Raw genomic sequence first — 22,280 nt, forward strand, 5'->3', positions numbered from 1 at the left:
AAGTTAATCGCAGACAATGTTCAGAGAACACTCAGTTGGGGGAGGAATTCCCAACAGGACTGAAATAGCCAACAAGGCGCTGCACCTCTGATTGTTCCTGGATGGGGGCCACTAAGTGCAGGAAAGGCAATAACATTTAACACAGGGCATGAACCATGTCAAAATAGAACCAGAGAAGGGAATGAAAAAACAGAGGGGTGTCTGGCTTGCCATGGTCTTTCTGGATCTGAAAGTCAAAGTCCAGGGGCCTCTTCATATGAAGGTCACAGTCCTGAGAAATCTGAAGTACATTTCACAGAGAGACCTTTCTTCCTAATGTAGAGTAAACTGAGGCCCATTGGTTCCTATATCACAGCATTCTATCACGGAGCTCAGGCTGCAGCTGTAGGTCCTTCTCCACGTATAGAAATGCAATGTACTACTATAAACCAACTCTTTATTAATACTGTTTGACATATGAGGTACAAATTTTCTAGTCTTACATAGAAAAACCCCAGAAGTGGGACTTTTCCCAAATTCTTTGCATAATCTCCTCAAATTAATACCAGGGCTGCCTGAAAGCCAATGCCAGCCAGCCAGCCAGCCAGCCAGCCAGCCAGTGATAACTTTTCCTTTCACAAGCCTGTAGCCAGTGATTCACGTAACTGCTCCACACACAGCTCAGGCTGGGCTCTCTGTCACAACCTCCATTTATCACAAGAGACCGTCAGTCAGTCACCTGCCAATTTGCCCAGGAAAGCAGCAGCTCACTCTGCCTGGCAACAAGAACACGTTTCACCACTTCCCTTATCACTGAAGCCAAACACAGGAGTTCAGGGCCACCCTACCTTCTCTCAGCAGCAGATACACTGACCTTTTGGCTGCAATTTTACCACATGCTTTGGGTCATTAAACAAAAAAACATCTCCCACACCTCCTCTTGTTTTAAAAAGTTTTGCTATTATTCAGGTTGTCTAGTCCAGGGGTTCTCAGAACAAATTTTTGGTGGCCTCAGAGTGCGGTCACCAACTCTTGCTGGTGGCCGCGTTGACAATTTTTCCTAAAATACTTAATTAACCTTAGGAAAAACAAATAAATATGCACATATATGTGTCCAAATCATTGTAATTTATTTATGTTGGGTTTTTCTCAGACTCAGTAATAATAATAATTTACAGTTGTCTCTTTTCTTTACTGGACCTAAACAGACTAGAAACACAAATAAGGCACTTTGCATGTTCTTGTCTTTTGTTGTTGTTTCTTTTGCTTTTTTAGTTGTGCTTTTTTTCCCCTTAAGACTTGCTAGCTGGTAAGTCTTCTGCTGTGAAAAGTGATATTTGTATGTTTGTTAATATCAATTTTCACAGCAAACTTACTCAGCCCCAGCAATCTCTGGGACAAATTAAGCCTGGATAGGGAGGCAAACAGGGAGGCAGCAGGGCCCAGGGACGATGGCAGGGGTGGTGAGCCTGGGGCCAGAACCTGGAACCAGAGCCTGCCGCCACGTGGATGGAGCCCAAAGCCCCATGGTCGAAGCCTGCCTCCCCTTACCCCGGGAAAGTGGGGAATTCACCAGTTGCCTGCACTTTCAGTGTTTGAGTCTCTGGAGGGAGGCAGGGCCCAACCGCTGCTGGCAGCCTTGCGAGAGGGGCCACTGCTTTGCGTTACCCCCATCACAGTCCAGATGGCTGTGGCTGCAAGAAAAGGCCCTGGTGGCCGCATGTGACCACATTTGAGAAACAGTGGTCTAATCACTTGCAGGTTTCCACAGTCGGACCATGTCAACACTACCACTTATGTGGGCAAAACTTACATCACTCAGAGGTATGAAAAAAATATACACCTCAAGTGACATATGTTTCGCCAGCATACGTGGTAGTGTGCACAGTGCTATGTCAGTGGCCGAGCTTCTCCCACCGCTCATTGGGGTGGTTTAATTAGGTCAATGGAAGAGCTCTCTTCTGTCAGCATAGAGCATCTACACGAGAGATCTCACAGCAGCACAGCTGGATCAGTACAGCTGTGCTGCTGTAAGCACTCTAGTGTAGACATAGCCTCAAACAAGTCTAACACATATGGCAGCCCACAGCATGGGACCTCCCTTCACAGCATTTCCACAATACACAGCTCCAAAAAGAGAAACAGTGAACCAGAGGTTACTGGATTAAATGGCTTCCTGGCACCAGGCCACTTTCACAAACATGAGCAAGAGCCTGTGTGTAGCACCAGCCAGTTATATTAGAAGATTAAAAAGACAATGCTCAGGGAAGTCAGCCCAGAAATCTATTCACTTTCCCTCTCCCACCCCGTATACCTATTTACAAAGTTAATGTAATTTAACAAGCTTTTTATTTTCCTATCAAATCTTTCAAAAGGGCTGGGCGTTTGACCAATCCAAAACTAGTTGGTCAGCTGATCAGTCAAATATTGTCAAAAAATATCATAAATGGTGAAATATTTTAAAGCACAGATTTACTAGAACAGTAACAAGAGTAACAAAAAAAAGAATAAGACCTTCTGATTTCTAACAAGCTTAGCTTTAGACAGCTACATATGCTTAATTACAAAACCAAGGTGTTTAGCTGAGTTACTTTGACTCAGAAAAATGTATAACACAATAAAATTAAGGTCTCAAAAATGAAAGAATGGCCGTGGCCTACCTCAGGGCAATCTTGCTGGAATACCTGATAATATTTCACCGCAGTCAAATAATGGGCAGTCAATTGACATTATTTGCCCAGTCAATTAACTGGTTTGCCAAACCTAATCTCAGGTTAGGATCTATGTTTCCTCTAAGCTGCGCGGTTGGGCAGCCGACCAGGAGAGATTCAAGTGTCGTGCAGTTGATTAGCAGAGCCCACACATCCAGCAGTGTGTGTTCAGGTGCCCCTCCCACCTGCTGCTTTGCAGCCACGTTGCTCCTGCAGCTGCTCCCAGGACCCTCCTGCTGGCTGTGCAGCGTGGGGGTAGGGGGGTTCTGATGTCAGGGTGTCCCCCTCCCCCTGCCCTTGTACCTCATCTATACAGAGCAGGGGAGAGGGGACAGCCTGGTTCAGCACTCGGAGCTGCTGCAGTCTGAGGTCTGAAAGACTCGAGCCTCTGGGCAGTAATTGCCTTTCTTAAAGAGACAGCGCACAATCGCTGAGACTTCCCCAGCAGCCAGCTCACCCAGTCTCTCTCTCTCCCCCCCCCCTTCCCGCTGCCCATGTACCCAATCTCCGCAGAGCAGGGGAGGGGAGACAGGGCTCGGGACAAAGCAGGAGAGCGTTCAGTGAGTGCCTTAAAGAGACAATGTCTCAGAAACTTCCCCAGCATCCAGGACACACTGTCTCTGTGTCTCATACACATGTTCTGTGTTGCACACATGCACACACACACACACGCTGTGTCACACACACACACACACACTTGTCTCTTTCACACTCACCTCCTAACACATTCTTGTATTATTGTTGTTGTTACTTCTTGGTACTTCCTGCAATACACATATATTTCTCTGTAATTTTATTCTTTCAAAGTGTTTTATTTTAGTGTTTTGACTGGTCAATGCATTTCATAATTTTTATTTCTCTTACACTTAAATTTAATTCGTTGAGTAGTGAGTTCTAAAAGGCCTAACCAGTCCTGGCTGGAGTAATTATCCCTATGGTAACTTTTTAAAAATATTATATCTAGGTTTTTTGTTTCTACTGGTGGCGCGCATTCGCACATACCTCGGTGCACATAACAAAATTTATTCCGCACATGGATGAAAAAAATTAGAGGGAACATTGGTTAGTATCTAAACATTTTCCCCTTCCCTTCTATTTCCATTATCTCCCTGGACCCAAACATCATGATGGATAAGCAATAATGTAGATTCACTAGAGAGGGAAGGGGTGAGAGGCAGAAAGAAATAGTTAAAAAGGGAGGAGATCAGCATGTCTTGATGTATCTCAGAAGCATAGAAATTAAGAGATGAAAGAGACCTATTAAATCATCTGATTTATCCCCATGCAAATGCTGGGTCTTTGGCTTTAGGATCCACATCTTGAGTGCTTTGTCCAGTCTAGTTTTAAATTTCTTCTTCCAACTCTACCTGAAATGTAATAATTTTCAGGATCTCATTCCACTGCTCCTGGTTATGCCTCTTTCTACAAAGCTAAATTAATTCATTTCCATCTTTCAAGAGTACTCCCCTCAAATATTTGTAGATTATCATCACTTTTCTCCACTACATGCTTTTAGTTATCACTTAGCCCAGGGGGTCTCAAACAAGCAGCCCCCCGCCCCACCCCGGCCTACCTCTAGGCCAGGGGTGGGCAAACTATAGCCTGCATGCCGCATCCGGCCTCCGGGATTGCCCCCCGTGGCCCCGCAAGCCCTGTGCCACTCCCTGAAGCGGCTGGCACAATGTCCCTGTGGACTGGGGAGGGGGCGGGGGAGAGGCAAAGGGCTCCGTGAGTTGCCCCGGGAACAGGGAACCACGGCCAATGGGAGCTTCAGGGGAGGTACCTGGAGGAGCTGCAAGTCAGTGCATGGAGCCCTGTGCCCTCGCGCCCTCCCCCGGGCCGCAGGGACATGGTTCCAGCTGCTTCCCGGAGCGAAGTGGTGCAGGGGCCGGGGCCAGGGCCAGGGGAGGCAGGGAGCCTGCCCTGGCCCCGGTGCGCACCGCTGCCACCCCTCAGCCCACATTGTCCCCGAACCCCTCCTGCACTCCGCACCCCAACTCCCTGCCCTGAGCCCCCTGCCACACCCTGCACCCTGGGCATTTGCGTTTGAGACCTCTGACTTAGCCAATCTACCCGTATTTATAATGGGTTCTTTGCTTGCATCAGTCCCTTCCGTCTTTAATCATTTGTCACTCTTCTCTCAACTCCCTCAAATTTGTTTACATCTGTCTAGTAATGAAGTACTTGGTCCTCCACCCTACTGCAATCTAAGGCTATGTCCACACTGGCACTTTTGTCACTCAGGGGTGTGAAAAAACACCCCGCTGAACAACAAAAGTTTTAGCGACAAAAAGCACCAGTGTGGACAGCACTTCGCCAGTGGGAGCCATGCTCCCAGCGACAAAGCTACCGCCCCTCGTTGGGGGCGGTTTTATTTTGTCACGAGGAGAGCTCTCTCCCGGAGATAAAGAGCAGCCACAAGTGCACCTTACAATGGCACGGCTGCAGCAGCACAGCCACACCATTGTAAGATGCACTGTGTAGACATAGCCCAAGTCTCAGACTTACCAAGTGAGGGATATTACCTCACTTTTCCAGAACAAATGCACCCCAAAGTCATATTGGCTTGTTTTTTGCTGCCATACTGCACTTGCAAGCTCATGGATTTGCTGCCTGTTCTCACTTCGAGATCTCTTTCAGCATTACTGCTTACCAAGTGTCTCTCTCCCATTAAATATCAGCATTTCAGATTATTTTGCTTCAATGTACTAGTGTCTGTTTAAAGAAGTATTTCATTTTGATATTTCCTATCCACATTTCTAATCTCTCCAGTTTCTTGTGTGTTATTTCTCTGGCCTCACTGGTGTTTGCTTCACAAACCACTCACTCTCTCAATTTTGCATCACTTACAAATGTCATTAAAAATCCAGATCTTTAATAAACCTAAAACCAAAACCACAAGACAATGCCTCCATAAAATTCTGTACAATTCTGTTCAGTATTACTGAGAGTCACCCGCGTGTTTACCACTGAGCACCTGTTGAGGCTTTGTGACCCATTCTTTAGCTTTATGCAAAACCAGGATCATAATGGATAAGCTTGACACACCCAAAGCTTCCACTCTGAAGAGCCATTCGGGTACATGACAGAGAACCTGTCGGTCTTTTTTAATATAGTTACTAATTATGTGGAAGAGGGAATGAATCAGGAAGGAACAACATTTTGGATGACAAAATTATTAGTTAAGTCAGTCAAGACTAGAGAAGATTGTGAGGAATTTTAGGGGGTCCTAACAAAGCAAGGCAACTGGGCAGCTTGGTGGCAGATGAATATTGACAATAGCAAGGAAATGCACATTGGAGGGAAGAGCCTGAACTAGTGATGTGTTCTAAATTAATTGTAAGCAGTCCAGAAATACTCATGCTGTATAAGTGTCACTGCAAACAGCTTATTGAAATCATTTACTTAATTATTTCAGCAGTAGTTGAAAAGCAAACAAGACATCAGGAAGGGAAAAGACTAATACTGAAATTACATCAATTAATACTACGCCCTCATCTCAAATTGTGTGTTCAGTTTTGGTCACCCCATTGAAACAGTATGTAGCAAAAAAAAGAAAAGTGATAAAGAGCAACGAAAATTATTAGAAGAATGGAAACACTTGCATGGGAAGAGAAATTACAGAGATTAGGACTCATTTAGAGAAGAGGAGATTAATAAAGATAGATAAAATAATGAAAAGTATGGAGAAAGTAAATTGAATGTTCTTATTTATTCTCGCTAATAACAGGACACCCAATGAAATTAAAAGTCAACACATTTAAAGCAGAAGAAAGGAATCAGGGGAAATTATGCATAGCTTATGGAATTCACTGCCATAAAATATTAAGGCAAATATTTTAGAACTCAAAACAAGGATTAGATTTTTATCTGAATAAGACAAATATCCTCCACAGTTACAATAATTAGGATGAACACTTATTAGAATAACATGCTCCAGAATATAAACAAGACAATTGGTTGTCTTGGATTAGGAAGATGTTTCCCCATTGACTTTCAGTGGGATGTGTACCCTTAAGTCATTTAGGAGCTTTTGAAAGTCCCATCCATATTTACATAATTATCCATTATGGAAATTGTACCTTTTACCTCCAAAACATCTGATCACTGGCCACTGTCAGAGACAGGCTGCTGAGCTGGGCCTGTGGTCCCGTTCTTATTTTCCTATTCCATTTTTTGTGGGGGTTTTAAAAAAAAAATTTTACCATAACTGCAAGTTAGGACTCAAGCACAACAGAAAGATGCTCAATCTCACAAAAACACGCAAAGAATGGTGAGGTCAAAGAACTAAAGTGGTGGTTCAAAAGATGGAAATTATTCACAGATGCATTTGCATGTCTATATATGAGTTCTGCAAGCCACTGAGCAATAAATACATCAGGACCAAAAAGCCAATGGGGATGAACAAGAAGGCATAGAGTGTGATTGATTTTACAGCAGAAGGAGTCATTACACCACTTTTGTGACAGCAGCACTGTCAGTGGTGCCAAGAGGCTCCAGTCAAGATCAGGATCTCAATATGCTAGGCACTCTATACAGACACAGTAAGAGACAGTCCCTGTCCCAAATAGCTTGCAAACTAATTACAGAAAACAGACAAGCGTGAAAAAGGAAATATTATCCCCATTTTACAAAAAAGGAATGAGGCACCCAGAGAATAAATAACTTGCCCAAGTTCACACAGGAAGTCTGCGGCATTATCTAAATTTCATCTAAATTTTTGGATTCCCATTCCACTGATTTAACCACAAAATCATCCTTCCACTCAGCTTCTTTAAACACTAGATGACACAGTAGTAAAAACCCCTGTGCCCCGTAACAGGGTCAGCACCTGCCTCTCACAAGCACCCCCCTTCTCTGGCCGACAATGCCTGCAATCTCACAGTTCTTTTCAGCAGGGCGGCACTCACCTCTCATGAACTCCCCCTTCCAGCAGATGGATCTCTCATTGGATCTTCAGCGACTCAGTCCTCTGGCCAAGCTGTCTACACTGTTCCCTTTACGGAGTACACTGTCCAACATGGCCTACCTCAAAGCCCTCAGTAATGTCCTGTACCCCTCCCCTGGCTCTGGTCCTCAGACTGACCAACAGGGCCTATCTCTGTACACTAGTTGGCCAGCTTACATGTGAAGGTAACTAGCAGCCATGTGCCACATCCCTTTAACTAACTGTATTTCCCTGGGCCTCTTCCCCGTAGACTGTCTTAAGTGAGTCCTGGCAGCCAGCCAGAAGCTATTCCCTCACTTCCCTGGTCCCTGCCAGCAACTTCCTGCCTTAGCCCTTGCAGCCAGCCAGGAGCACCTCTTGCTCCCCCAGTCTCTGCTAGTAGACTGATCTATCCAGGCTCTTTCAGCTCCTGTAACCAGCCAGGAGCACCTCTTGCTCCCCTGGTCCCTGCACTTACTCTGGCCCTGCAGCTCCTTTTATATGAGCCCGCTGGACCCCCATGGGCTGCTCCCTGCAGCCATTCTAGCCTGCTTGGAAGATCTCTCCACTGCTCCTCTCCTGGGATGGCTGTGGCAGGCCCCCGAGGCCTCCAAGCAGGGGGCCTTTGGGCCTCATCTACCTCATCATACCCCCATGTAAACTAAAGTTGATTCCATAAGTAGCATTGGTAATGAGAAACAGGAAAAAATTCTCCTAGTCTACACAAGGACTAAATACCCTTTTACTGCTGCATTAGCAAACTCTTTCCTCACTATGCTGGATTCAAGTAGCTCATGTCCCTATTTCAAAACTTCTTTATTATTCTCCCATTCTCTAGCGACCCATCCCCAGTCCTTACTTATGAGAAGTGGACACTAGACAATTTCCCCTCTGTTTGGAATCTTTTTGGATAAGAAAGTTGTCTTCTACATAAATTAGGATAAAAATACCCACTCTAATACACAAGTATTAAGTGGCCACTGAATGACATAATGAAGTCTCAGGGTTTAGTATCACTACAGAGTTAACTTGATCTTTTACTCAGATATTGTCATTAACCTGGCTCCTGTCCACACACAAAAGCCTCACACAAATGTAGTCATGTTTTACACTCGGTTTAGTAATCCCTTCCCACAACTCTCTCATATACCCAAGACAGGTAAATTCTCTCACAATTCACTGGGAAAGAATCACAGAGTGGCTCATCTTACTAAAGCGCTAAGAACCATGGGATATGTCCCCGGAAATCCTAGCACCTCACATGAGTGAATGTACCATCAGTATGGACACACTCAAGTATAGCTTTGCAGTGTGGCTGCTCACCTCCAAGCCAGGTCAACCCAGGTGCTCAATCCCAAGTACACTCTGCAGTGAAGACATATATATACTCAAAGAGCTTGTCTACACACACAGGTTTAACTAACAATGTGATTTTAAAATTTTAGTTAAACCTGCGCAAACCAGGAGTGGACAATATTATTTTGGTTTAAGAGTGGCTTATTTCAATTTAGCTTAAAACCTGTCCCTAACTAACTTAATCTAAACTGAAATAAGCATGGTTTGAAAGACAGCATGCATGTGGTCTTGTGCACCAATTAATTAGATTGGTTTAAAATCACACCTTTAGTTGAAACGGTGCAATTTTGCGTGTTCCTATGAGACAGACGATTGTCAGAGGAGACACAGATGGAAAGTGATATGGACACTTGTCTTCCCAGTGTTCTAAAATAGGATGGTGAAAGGGAAGGGGCCAGTGCTAGAAACCAAACATATTTCCCAGGAGAAGAGGAAGAAATGTTGAAGGAAATAAGGATTGTGAGAACAGGTGATCCAGAAAGTAGTTACAGTCTGACATCAATCCAGAGCCAACTGGATCCATCACAAAACTTTATGGAGAAGTTAAAGAACAAGGGACCTTTTGCAGAGATGTTTAACACCTTTTTTTGCAACTACAGAGTTGTATATTTACTGAAGAAATTAATGTGGCATATTAAAGCTGAAAATATGACTTCAGACAGGAAAAAAGAATAAGAGGAGAGACTGGAAACACTGGACCAGGGACAAAAGAGAAGAATATATTTGGAAGGTTCTGAATGCTTTGAGGAGAGTCAGTATGGATTCACATCAAGAATGGGAAAGAAGTACCAGGGAAAAAGCTGAGAGGGAGCATCGCAGACACAATATCATGACACAGAGACCCCTTGGCAAAGGGTTCTGTTCTTTGCAAACATCTCTCACCTCAGACCTGACAAACTCACTACACCAAATATGTCTTATAAGACTTTTATCCATAAAGAGTAACATGTAAAGTATCTACTCAAAGCTTGTAACCTGTCAACATCCATGACTGTGAAATGTATATACGGGTAGCATTTACGGAATAATGTATTTATCCTGAAAGTATGCTTTATGGACTTAGGGTAGAAATTAGTTACCAGGAGACCATATGTCTTGGCGATGGCCCACTTGGGCAGGGTGCAGTTGTTCCCCTGCCCTGTTTAGCTGGTGATACAATGCAAGGCTCAATTGTTTAGCTTGCGCAATACTAACCATTTGAATGGGAAACCATCTGAGGCAATGACAATCAACACCACTTAAAAGTAAAAAAAGAAACGTCAAGACAAAACAGAGGTTTGCCCTGCCTGTGAATAGAAACATGTGACATTCTGTAACCCAAAAGCAACTCCAAGGCACCCCCTAATATTTACCCTGGTGATATTATATGCTTTATGCAAAGTATGCCTTTTAAGGTATCATTCTGAAAGTCTTGATCTGTTAAACGTTAATGTCCAGTTGGATTGTATGTGCTGTCATTGCATCTGAAGTTATGAATATTGACTATGTACCAGTATTTAAATGTGTTTGCTCCTTGAGGTGACATCCACAAGGTAGTTTACATCTAGTCTAGCCAGCACATTGTGGATGAACCATTCAAGGAATGGCCCATTAAGAAACTCAATAGGCCACAGAAGAAGCTTATCCTCATATGATGGGCTTTCCTGTGGGCACTTCAGCCAGTATATGAATAATGGCTGCTATGACTCATCAAAGCATGCAAGGATGCAAGCATGCATCTGACTAGATCATGTAATACTGGACTCCATCTCGTGCCTGTACTATTCCACAAACTGTGCTGGGGACTTTGCTTGGAATAATGAAGTTCCCTCCACACGGAAGTTGTTATAAAAGACGGAAGTGACATCACCACATGGCCTCATTCCCCCCACAATTCAACACCTGGAAACACCTTAAGAACAAAAATGGAACCAGGGATGTGGTCCCAGGCTGAAGGGATTTCTAGTCTGTGTATGGAAGACTGGTGGACTATTTGTACCATCAGGGTGATACACTGCTTGATTCAAATCCTGTCCAGTGTATAGAACTTAGATTGCGATTTTGTTTATTTCTTAGGTAACTAACTTTGATCTGTACACTTATTAATCACTTTAAATTTATCTTTCTGTAGTTAATAAATCCGTTTTATACTTTTTACCTAAAACAGTGTGGTGTTATGCAAAAGGGAAATCTGCTCAGGTACAAGGGCTGGTGCACTGTCCTCTCCACATTGAGGGAGGGGCGGATTGGGAAATAAACTTACTCTGGGTGGCATGTGATATTCAACCTGAGAGGTTTTTGACTAAGGAAAGGGATGAGGTCACTCTTTCAATAAGTGGGGTGCTTAAAAAAGGGGGAAGAATTGATAGGGGAAGTAGAATTGGGTGGCAGCCTGGGCAGCAGTGACCGTGAGCTGGTTGAGTTCAGGATCCTCACAAAAGGAAGAAAGGAGAGTATCAAAATACAGACTCTGACGCCCTTAGGGAACTGATGGGAAGGATCCCCTGGGAGGCTAATATGATGGGGGGAAGAGTCCAGGAGAGCTGGCTGAATTGAAGGGGCGCAGGACCAACCAGACTGGTATGCCCAAGGGCTCAGTGATACTCCAGTTCCAGGTTGCACCTGAGGAAGCCCATCACAAAACAAAAGGCTGCTCTCAGTATAACACAGAGGAGGGAGAAGTATTCTGTAGCCATTCACTGAGGAAACCCCTTGTGGAGTGGGGGCGCTTTCATGAATGTTTGGATTTTGTTCTGTAGTGCAATCATTTATTTCCACCACACTCTCTTGTTTCTAATTGAAGCTTTATTCTTCATTAAATAAACCTACTTCTGTTCATGATAAGTGCTCACAAGTCCTGTATGGTGTACAGCAGCAGGGGTTTAAGGTAAAACTGGTAAACTGAGGTACACTGGATCTGGAATTTGTGAGTACCCAGTGTCAGGGGAACATTCAAAGGGACTTGGGGATTGGGATGTACCTATTGTTAACCTGCAAGGAAAATTAGGGCTAGCACAGCTCAGAGGACTGCTGAAGCTACTACAAGAAAGATTCCCCTCTCGCTGGAGGCAGGGGGTAACAAGGTCACTCCGAGTCCTGGGTACTCTGGAGTTTAAGAATGAGTCTGATATAGGACTGCACCAAAGTGCAGTCTGCAATGTCCAAGAATAGAGAATGAAAAACTGTTGTGAATATCACACACAGAAGACACTGCTAAATAGGTGGAGTAAGGTGACAAAAGGATAGTGGGGTCTATTTAATTCACTTTATATTAATGATTACTTTATAATCACTTTTTATTAGTATCCATACAGCAGGAATAAATACATATGAAAAACTAAAGTGCTATTAATCAATATACAGCATGAGGACAACAGTAACACTTCACTCTTATGTACAGTTTTTCATCTAAAGACCTGGAAACGATTTATAAAGAAAAGCAAGTATCATCCTTACAACAGTCAGGGTAAGCTAGATATACCGGAAGTCCGAACAGCTAAGTGGCTTATGCGATTTGATGTGCCATGCCAGAAAGAGGACTAATCGTACCCTAGCTAAACTCAGAGGGGGTAGGATTCTAGCCAAAGAAATGAATGTTCTTTATTAATAATACCAAATGGAGCTCAGCTGTGTAAATAAAAACCCTTTTGCCTCAGCTGAAGCATCATTATCTCCTCTCTCTGGCATCCCTACAACATTCTTCTTCCCTCTACAAGATAACTCTCAGTAGAACCATTTGGTGCAAGTTTCTCATAGCAAATCTGTTGCTCATGCATGTTGGGCGGTGTAAGTAAATAGGCTTGTTTGCCAGCCAGAGATAGAACTTTGGGTTTGACTTTTTGATACTCTTATATCTTACACTAATATATGTGAACAAAGGGATCCTTACTAATATGTGTGAAGAACAATGAACAAAGACCCTGTGTGTTGCATTTCCCCCAATCTGATGGGGCTTTTAGTACAATGAGAAAAGATAAGGGATCCAGTTAAAGTGTTAGTGGGCATGGTGGGAGTATAATATATGAGTGCAAACTTGAAGACTGCCTCAACTCCTATCTCAAGGCAAGGTCAAGTAACCAGTTGGGAGGGGCAAGGGAGGATGGGGGACGGTGAGCAGGCATAAGAAACACTAAAAGCCAAAGAAAGGCCTTGGCCAGAACACAACCTCACTCCTTACTCCTCCCATGGGATACAAAAGAGGTGGGAACAAAGACCCTAGACTCACAACCCTCCAAAACAGAACATGACCATAAATTGTAAGGAGTGGGACAGGGGCATGCATTGCAGGTATATTTGGGCCTGCTAAGAAGAAAGAGGTGGGAAATAGGAATGAGAACACAAGCAAGGCTCTGCGGTGTCAGAGCTGAGAAGGGGGACATGGGGTAAATGCTCTGTGGCATCAGAGCTGGGAACCGAACACTGGGAAACAGACTCTGCCAGTATGTAGAGCTATGGATATGCTTGCTTAGAACTAATCCCAATAAACATCACATTGCCTGCACTTCAGACTTCTGGTTTTCTGCTTTCTGTCTGTGTGACAAGAAGCAGGGGTGGAGGTAAGGGAAAGCCCTCTAACAGGTAGGAGCGTGTCTGTTTTTATCTGCATTTGGCAAGTTTTCCTTAGGCTGGAGACTAAGGGTACATCTTCACTACCCACCAGATCAGCAGGTAGTGATTGATCTATCAGGGATCGATTTATCGTGTCTCGTCTAGACACGATAAATGGATAGCCGAATCGACGCCTGTACTCCACCTCGGCAGGAGGAGTAAGTGGAGTTGACGGGGGAGCTGCCGTGGTGGACTCGCTGTCATGAGGATGGCCAGGTAAGTCGAACTAAGATACTTCGACTTTAGCTATGCGAATAGTGTAGCTGAAGTTGCGTATCTTTGTTCGAACCACCTGCCAGTGTAGCCCAGGCCTAAGAATCAAGTTTTCAAGGAAGCGGTCAGACATGTACTATATTTAGAAGGCAGCATGGTCTAGTGGAAAGGGCATTACACTGGGAGTCAAAAAGACCTAGGCTCTCTTCCCAGCTTTGCGACTGACCCGCTAGGTGAGCCTGGGCAAGGCACTTCACCTCCCTCTACCAGTTTCCCCACCTGTAAAACTGGAGATAATGACACTTACTTTCTTTTGTAAAAAGAAAAGGAGGACTTGTGGCACTTTAGAGACTAACAAATTTATTTGAGCATAAGCTTTCGTGAGCTACAGCTCACTTCATCGGATGCATGCACAAAAGCTTATGCTCAAATAAATTTATTAGTCTCTAAGATGCCACAAGTCCTCTTTTTCTTTTTGCAGATACATACTAACATGGCTGCTACTCTGAAACCTTTCTTTTGTAAAGCACCTGAGAACTGCAGGTGAAAAGCACAGTAGAGCCATGTCTACACTACAAAGTTAAGTCGACTTCATGTCAGTTGACACCGAGCCTCCAATTTAAGCAAGTCAATTTTGCATGTCCACACTATGCTCATTGTGCCGGCGGAGTGCATCCTCACTAGCAGGGCTTGCATCGACACACGGAGCGCCGCAGTGTGGGTAGCTATCCCACAGTGCATGGAGCCGAGTGGAACGTTGGGTTGGGCTTGCAATGCCTTATGAGATGAAAACATTGGCGTGGATGGTTATGGGAACATGGCATTAGCCTCCCATGATGCACTTACCTCCCTCCCTTCCTGAAATCAACAGCAAACAAACCAAGTCTTTTTCGCACCTTTTTTCATAAGCCTGGGTTACCCACACCGACGCCATAGCACGATAAGTATGAACCCCACTCAGCTGTACACTGTTGTGAGAACATTACAAACACCTCGTGCCTTATTCTGCAGTATTTACACAGCTGATACAGGAGCTGCTGCACAGAACAATGTGATGCCAAACAAGCAGCCCTGCTGGAAGACATAGAGCGGAGCAATTTGCAGTTGCTGGCAACAGTCACACATCACCTTGACATAATTGAGCACCCTTTCTGGACCTGGGAAATGAGCATTGACTGGTGGGACCACATCATTTTGCAGCTATGGGATGATGAGCAGTGGCTGCAGAACTTTCGAATGTGTAAGGCCACTTTCCAGGAACTGTGTGAAGAGTTTTCCCCAGCTCTGAAGCGCAGCAATACCAGAATGAGAGCTGCTCTGACATTGGAGAAGTGAGTGGTGATAGTTCTATGGAAGCTTGCAACGCCAGACTGCTATCAGTCAGTGGGGTATCAATTTGGAGTGGGTAAATCTACCATGGGATCTGTTGTGATCCAAGTTTGCAGGGCCATTAACAGACTTCTGCTAAGAAGGGTGGTGACTCTGGGCAACGTGCAGGACATAAAGGATGGTTTTGCCACGATGGGGTTCCCTAGCTGCGGTGGGGCTATAGATGGAACGCATATCCCTATCTTGGCACCAGACCACCTTGCCAAAGAGTGCATAAACTGAAAGGGATACTTCTCAATGGTTTTGCAAGTGCTGGTGGATCACAGGGGCCGTTTCACCGACATCAACGTAAGATGGTCGGGAAAGGTGCATGATGTGCACATCTTTAGGAACACCTCTGTTCAGAAAGCTGCAAGCAGGAACTTTCTTTCCAGACTGCAAAATAACCGTTGGTGATGTTCAAATGCCAGTAATGATACTGGGAGACCGAGCCTACTCCTTGCTCTCTTGGCTCATGAAGCCGTACACAGGCAGCCTGAACAGCGGTTCAGCTATAGGCTGAGCAAGTGCAGAATGGTCATGGGAATGTGCCTTTGGATATTTAAAACAAAACAAGCTGGCGTTGTTTGCTAACTTATAGCTCAGTAAAAGCAATATCCCCATTACAGAACCATAGAAAAGCAGGGTTGGAAGAGACCTCAGGAGGTCATCCAGTCCAACCCTCTGCTCAAAGCAGGACCAACACCAACTAAATCATCCCAGCCAAGGCTTTGTCAAGCAGGGTCTTAAAAACCTCTAAGGATGGAGATTCCACCACACCTCCCTAAGTAACCCATTCCACTGCTCCACCACCCTCCTAATGAAATAGTTTTTCCTAATATCCAACCTACACATCACACACTGCAACTTGAGACAATTGCTCCTTGTTCTGTTATCTGCCACCACTGAGAACAGCCCTCACTCTTCTCTTCTGCAGACTAAATAAGCCCAGTTCCCTCAGCCTCTCCTTGTAAGTCATGTGCCCCAGCCCCCTAATCATTTTCATTGCCCTCCACTGGACTCTCTCCAATTTGTCCACATCCTTTCTGTAGTGGGGGGCCCAAAACTGGATGCAATACTCCAGATGCGGCCTCACCAGTGCCGAATACAGGGGAATAATCACTTCCTTCAATCTACTGGCAATGCTCCTACTAATGCAGCCCAATATGCCATTAGCCTTTTGGCAACAAGGGCACACTGTTGACTGATATCCACCTTCTCGTCCACTGTAATCCCCAGGTCCTTTTCTGCAGAACTGCCGCTTAGCCAGTCATTCCCCAGCCTGTAGCAGTGCATGGGTTAAGTTTAGAGGCCAAAGCAACAAGGGCGACGTCATGGTGGGCCTCTGCTATGGACCACCAGACCAGGAGGATGAGGTAGACGAGGCTTTCTTCGGACAACTAACAGAAGTTACCAGATCACAGGCCCTGGTTCTAATGGGGGCTTCGATCACCCTGACATCTGCTGGGAGAGCAATAACAGCAGTGCACAGACAATCCAGGAAGTTTTTGAGAGTGTTGAGGACAACTTCCTGGTGCAAGTGCTGGAGGAACTAACCAGGAGCCGTTCTCCTCTTGATCTGCTGCTTATAAAGGGGGAAGAATTGGTAGGGGAAGTAGAAGTGGGTGGCAACCTGAGCAGCAGTGACGATGAGATGGTTGAGTTCAGGATCCCCACAAAAGGAAGAAAGGAGAGCAGCAAAATACAGACCCTGGACTTCAGAAAAGCAGATTTTGACTCCCACAGGGAACTTATGGGCAGGATCGTTTGGGAGGCTAAGATGAGGGGGAAAGGAGTCCAGGATTGCTGGCTGTATTTTAAAGAAGCCTTACTGAGTGCGCAGGAACAAACCATCCCAATATGCAGAAAGAATAGCAAATATGGCAGGTGACCAGCTTGGCTTAACAGGGAAATCTTCGGTGAGCTTAATCACAAAAAGGAAGCTTACAAGAAGTGGAAACTTGGACAGATGACTAAGGAGGAGTATAAAAATATTGCTCGAGCATGCAGGAGGTTGTCAGGAAGGCCAAAGCACAATTGGAGTTGCAGCTAGCAAGGGATGTGAAGGGTAACAAGAAGGGTTTCTACAAGTATGTTAACAACAAGAAGGTAGTCAGGAAAAGTGTGGGACCCTTACTGAATGGGGGAGGCAACCTAGTGACAGATGATGTGGAAAAGGCTGAAGTACTCAATGCTTTTTTTGCCTTGGTCTTCACAGACAAGGTCAGCTCCCAGACTGCTGCACTGGGCAGCATAGAATGGGGAGGAGGTGAGCAGCCCTCAGCGGTGAAAGAATAGGTTATGGACTATTTAGAAAAGCTGGACTTGCACAAGTCCATGGGGCTGGATGCAATGCATCCAAGGATGCTGAGGGAGTTGGCTGATGTGATTGCAGAGTCATTGGCCATTATCTTTGAAAACTCATGGTGATTGGAGGTGGTCCCGGATGACTGAGAAAAGGCAATGTGACAGGGTCGGGCCAGATGGCTACAGGAGAGTAATAGAAGGCAGATATATTAACCCCAGGTTAAGCAGGCCCCTTTTCCCTGGGTAAGGTAACAGGGGCAATTCCAGATCAATCAGGACTTTGCTGGAACCAGTTAAGGCAGACAGGCTAATTAGGACACCTGGAGCAAATTAAGAAGCTGCTAGAATCAATTAAGGCAGGCTAATCAAGGCACCTCGTTTAAAAAGGACCTCACTTCAGTCAGTTAGGGGTGCACAAGGAGCTGAGAGGGCATGCTGCTGGAGGACTGAGGAGTACAAACGCTATTTAGCATCAGGAAGAAGGTCCTATGGTGAGGTGGGTGTTGGGAGGAGGCCATGGGGAAGTAGCCCAGGGAGTTGTAGCTGTCACACAGGTGTTACACGAAGCACTATAGACAGCTGTGATCCACAGGGCCCTGGGCTGGAACCCGGAGTAGAGAGAGGGCCCAGGTTCCTCCCCATCTCCCTGTTGGATACAGGAGGAGTTGACCTGGACTGTGGGTCCCACCAGAGGGGAAGATCCCTGGCCTGTCCCCCCAACCCATTAGGTGGACCAGCAGAGACTGTAGGGATTGTTCTCCTTGCTTTTCTCCATGCTAGCCAGCGATGAGGTTAGCTGAGTGAATAGCAGGTTTGAGCCACTAGCAAAAGTGGCCAAACTGAGGGCTGCAGTGAATCTCTGAGGCAAGCAAATCCGCCAATAAGCGCAGGACCCACCAAGGCAGAGGAGGAACTTTGTCACAGCAAATATAGTGCCCATCTTTAAAAAAGGGAAGGAGAATCTGGGGAATTACAGATCTGTCAGCCACCCCTCAGTCCCTGGAAAAATCATGGAACAGGTCTTCAAGGAATCCATTTTGAAGCACATGGAGGAGAAGAACGTGATCAGGAACAGTCAACATGGATTCATCAAGGGCAAATCATGCCTGACCAACATGATTGCCTTTTATGATGAGATAACTGGCTCTGAAGATATGGGGAAAGTGGTGGACGTGATATATCTTCCACAGTATTCTTGCCAGCAAGTTAAAGAAGTATGGATTGGATGAATGGACTATAAGGTGGACAGAAAGCTGGCTAAATCGTCGGGCTCAACGGGTAGTGATCAACAGCTCAATGTCTAGTTGGCAGCCAGTATCAAGCAGAGTGCCCCAGGGGTCGATCCTGGGGCCAGTTTTGTTTAACATCTTCATTCATGATCTGGATGATGGGATGGATTGCACCCTCAGCAAGTTCATAGATGACACTAAGCTGGGGGAAGAGGTAGATACGCTGGAGGGTAGGGATAGGGTCCAGAGTGACCTAGACGAATTGGAGGATTGGGCCAAAAGAAATCTGATGAGGTTCACAAGGACAAGTGCAGAGTCCTGCACTTAGGACGGAAGAATACCATGCATCCCCATGCACTGGTATTGCTACCTGCTGTGTGCTCCATAATATTGGTGAAACAACGGTAGAAAAGTTTCTGGCAGGGTCAGGGGTTGAGACAGATTGCCTGGAAGCCAATTTTGAGCAGGCAGACACAAGGGCAATAAAAAGACCACATTGAGGGGGTCTGCGTCTCTGTGAGGCTTTGAAAACCAGTTTCAGCAATGAGCCAGAGTAATGTGACACTTATCTGTGTTGTTCCTTACCAAACTGTCCCCTCCATTGCATTTTCTCCCCTGTAAACTCCACCCCCACCAACCACGATGTGTTGAATGAATAAAGAGCCTTTTCTCCTCAGTACATTAAGTTTTATTATGCACATGGACCGCACAGAGACAGCAAAGAAAACATAACCTGGGGCAAGAGGGCTGATAACACTGTGGGGGGAGAAACAAGGACAGCTTGCTTTCAGTTGCACTGCAATAACAATCAAAGGTGTGGGAATGGGCACCTTCTAGTCCTTATACCCTCCCCTGGATTTGAGTGCAAGGGATACCAAACTCTCCCCCCCGCCCCCACCTCATAGGACATTTAGGGGAGGAGGATGTAGAACTGGGCAATGATAGCAGCAGGTTCAGCATAGGTTGCAGAGGGACTCTAGCATCCAGCTGCCTTTCTTGAACCTCAACCAGATGCCTCAACATGTCTGATTGCTCATTCATAATCCACAGCGTCTCTTCCTGCGTGGCATGCTCGTGTTCCCTGCATGCTCTCCTGTCCATGTCCAAGGTCCTCCATGCTCTGAGCTCCATCTTGTCACTCTTGGAGGCGAACATTAACTCATTGAACATGTCCTCCCAAGTCTTCTTTTTCCACCTTCTAATCTGGGAAAGTCTCTGTCCCAGTCTAGAGGATGTGCCGACGGACAAGGTTTCAGCTGCAAGGAATGCAAAGCACAAGGGTAGCATTGACAGTGCATATGTTTCTGGTGCAAGGTAGATTTTTTTAAATAAAAAAACCACTCCTCAATACACTTCACTGCAAGCCACAACGTAATCACAACCACTGGCTATTGCAAGAGTCGGTTTGCTGCTTCAGCCATGATGAGTAAGGCCACAAGGCATGGGTGAGAGGTCTTGTGTTGCTGCTTTTGTGAAGTCATCCTTGGAATCACAGGTTGGAACTTGAGAAAAGCCTCCTTTCCCCTAGCAACCTGGATGGTGCTTGAGGATAGGCACCAGTGTAAAGCCCCCTAAATAATTTGTTTTTCACAAAAGTGGCACTGGGTCGGGGGGAGGGAGACAAACAGGAAGCCGCCCCCCCTCCAACCACAACCATGGCACATTTGGGGAAGTGTGGTTGCGTGACCCAGATTTCACCAAACAGGGGGCAGATTACTTGCTGAATTGTTTGCGGTTTAAGGGCTAGCATTGAAAACTTCCCCCATTTCCCCTAGGTGATCCTATGTGATATCACTCTCCTCAGGGTAACAGAGGCGGCAAGGGAGCAGATTCTGCAAGCATCTGGGAACAGACCTGGTCCTTCTGCTGCAATGCTGTGTGCTGCAATGATGCCAGCAGAGTTAATGTTGGAGTGGTGTGGGAAAGTGTCCTACTGTGATGGAAGAAATAAGGCAGCCCTTCCCAGAAACCTTCTGCAAAGGATTGCAGAGTACCTCTATGAAAGCTTCCTAGAGATCTCCATGGAGGATTCCCAGGTCATCCCCATGCACATAAACAGTCTTTTTCGGAGAGTAGCTGGAGTGGCCACTGATACCCACTATGCTTACTTTTTTGTTCAGATTAAACATAATAGCACGTAACCCCTACAGTTTGATTGGAAATGTGCACTCACCAGAGATGCCTTCCCTCACACCATGCTCCACCGTCAACTGGTTCTGTGAAAGGACGGGCTCCAGGGTTAAAAACAGTTCTTGGCTGTTGGGGAGAATGGATCCTCCACTTGCCTGCCTCACATTCTCCTCCTCCACACCATCAACAATGTCCTCCTCATTGTTGCTCGCGGGCTCCTGGCAGGTATCCATGGAGCGTTTGGGGTAGTGGCGGGAACATCACCGAGAATCGCATGCAGCTCTTCATAAATGCGGTATGTCTGTGGGGCAGAACCAGAATGACTGTTCATCTTCCTTTTCTTCTGGTACGCTTGCCGAAGCTCCTTCATTTTCATGCGGCACTGCTGCGTGTCCCTGGTGTAACCCTTCTCCCCCATGCCCCAAGTAATCTTGGCATAGATGTCAGTGTTTCTTCTGCTGGATCAGAGCTCTGCCTGCACACATTGTTCTCTCCACCAAGCAATAAGATCCACCACCTCCTGTGTACTCCATGCTGGAGCGCCTTTGAAGCCTTCAGTTTCCATGATCAGCTGTGCTGGTGAGCTCTCCACACTGCTTAAACAGGAAATGAAAATTCAAAAGTTCCCGGGGCTTTAACAGGGGAGTGGCTGTTTCCTGTGCACCTGGCTGACATACAGCGGAGTTGAAAGTGCTCTCCAGCACGGTCACAGCCGAGCACTGTGGGACAGCTCCTAGAGGCCAATTCATTCAAATTACGCAACACAGTGTCTACACTATCCCCATGTTGACCCACGTCGAATCAAGAGCTAAACCTCTCGCGGAGGTGAAGTACAGAAGTTGGCTTTACAGGCCACTTCGGTCGGTGGAAGGGATTCGGCAGCGTAGACACATACATTATTAAATCGACCTAACACAGCTTATGTCGACCTAACTTTGTAGGCTCTGGGGTGGGGCTGGGGATGAGGAGTTTGGGGTGCAGGCTGCCCTGTGGCTATGGCTCTCTCTCCCCACAGCAGCACCTGGGCTGTGGGGTTGGGGAAAGAGGTGCCTCTTCCTGCTGTGGCAGCTCCGGGGCTGGGTTGGGGCCAGGGGAGGAGTACCTCTCCCCCAGCCATGGCAGGTCTGGGTCAGGGATGGGTTGGGGCTGTGGGCGGGACATCTCTCCCTGCCATGGCGGGTCCGAGTCAGGGCTGGGTTGGGGCATGGGCGCGCCTCTCCCCCAGCTGCAGCAGGTCTGGGACTGGGGAAGAGGCATCTCTCCCAGCCATAGCCCTAAGTGCCTGAGCAGCCCTTAATAGGCTGCTGCGCAGCCGCGCAGCTTAGAGGGAACTTAGGTGCTAACTACTACTTTTATTATTATTGTTACTATGGGGGCTAGAACTGAAGTGGAGGGACGCAATTTCATTTCCAACAGCATGGCTGCAGCCAGAGCTGTCTTAAGCACCAGGCCCATCTTTCTTAAATCACAGAT

At 46.1% G+C, this 22,280-nt stretch overlaps 1 protein-coding gene across 9 annotated transcripts in view; it reads right to left on the reverse strand.

Moving 5' to 3' along the window:
* Positions 1 to 22,280, reverse strand: part of NDST2 (N-deacetylase and N-sulfotransferase 2) — a 218,711-nt gene that overhangs the window by 182,541 nt on the left and 13,890 nt on the right. The window contains exon 1 of one of the 9 annotated variants that reach the window (XM_073352880.2): positions 2,640 to 2,742. The exons of the other annotated variants lie outside the window; for them this stretch is intronic. The gene's annotated coding sequence lies outside the window, so the exon portion shown is untranslated. Of the gene's footprint in view, positions 1 to 2,639; positions 2,743 to 22,280 lie in introns of those variants that run through there. 9 annotated transcript variants of the gene reach the window in all.

Source organism: Lepidochelys kempii, chromosome 7 (genome assembly GCF_965140285.1).
Source record: "Lepidochelys kempii isolate rLepKem1 chromosome 7, rLepKem1.hap1, whole genome shotgun sequence".
Classification (NCBI taxonomy): Eukaryota; Metazoa; Chordata; order Testudines; family Cheloniidae; genus Lepidochelys; species Lepidochelys kempii.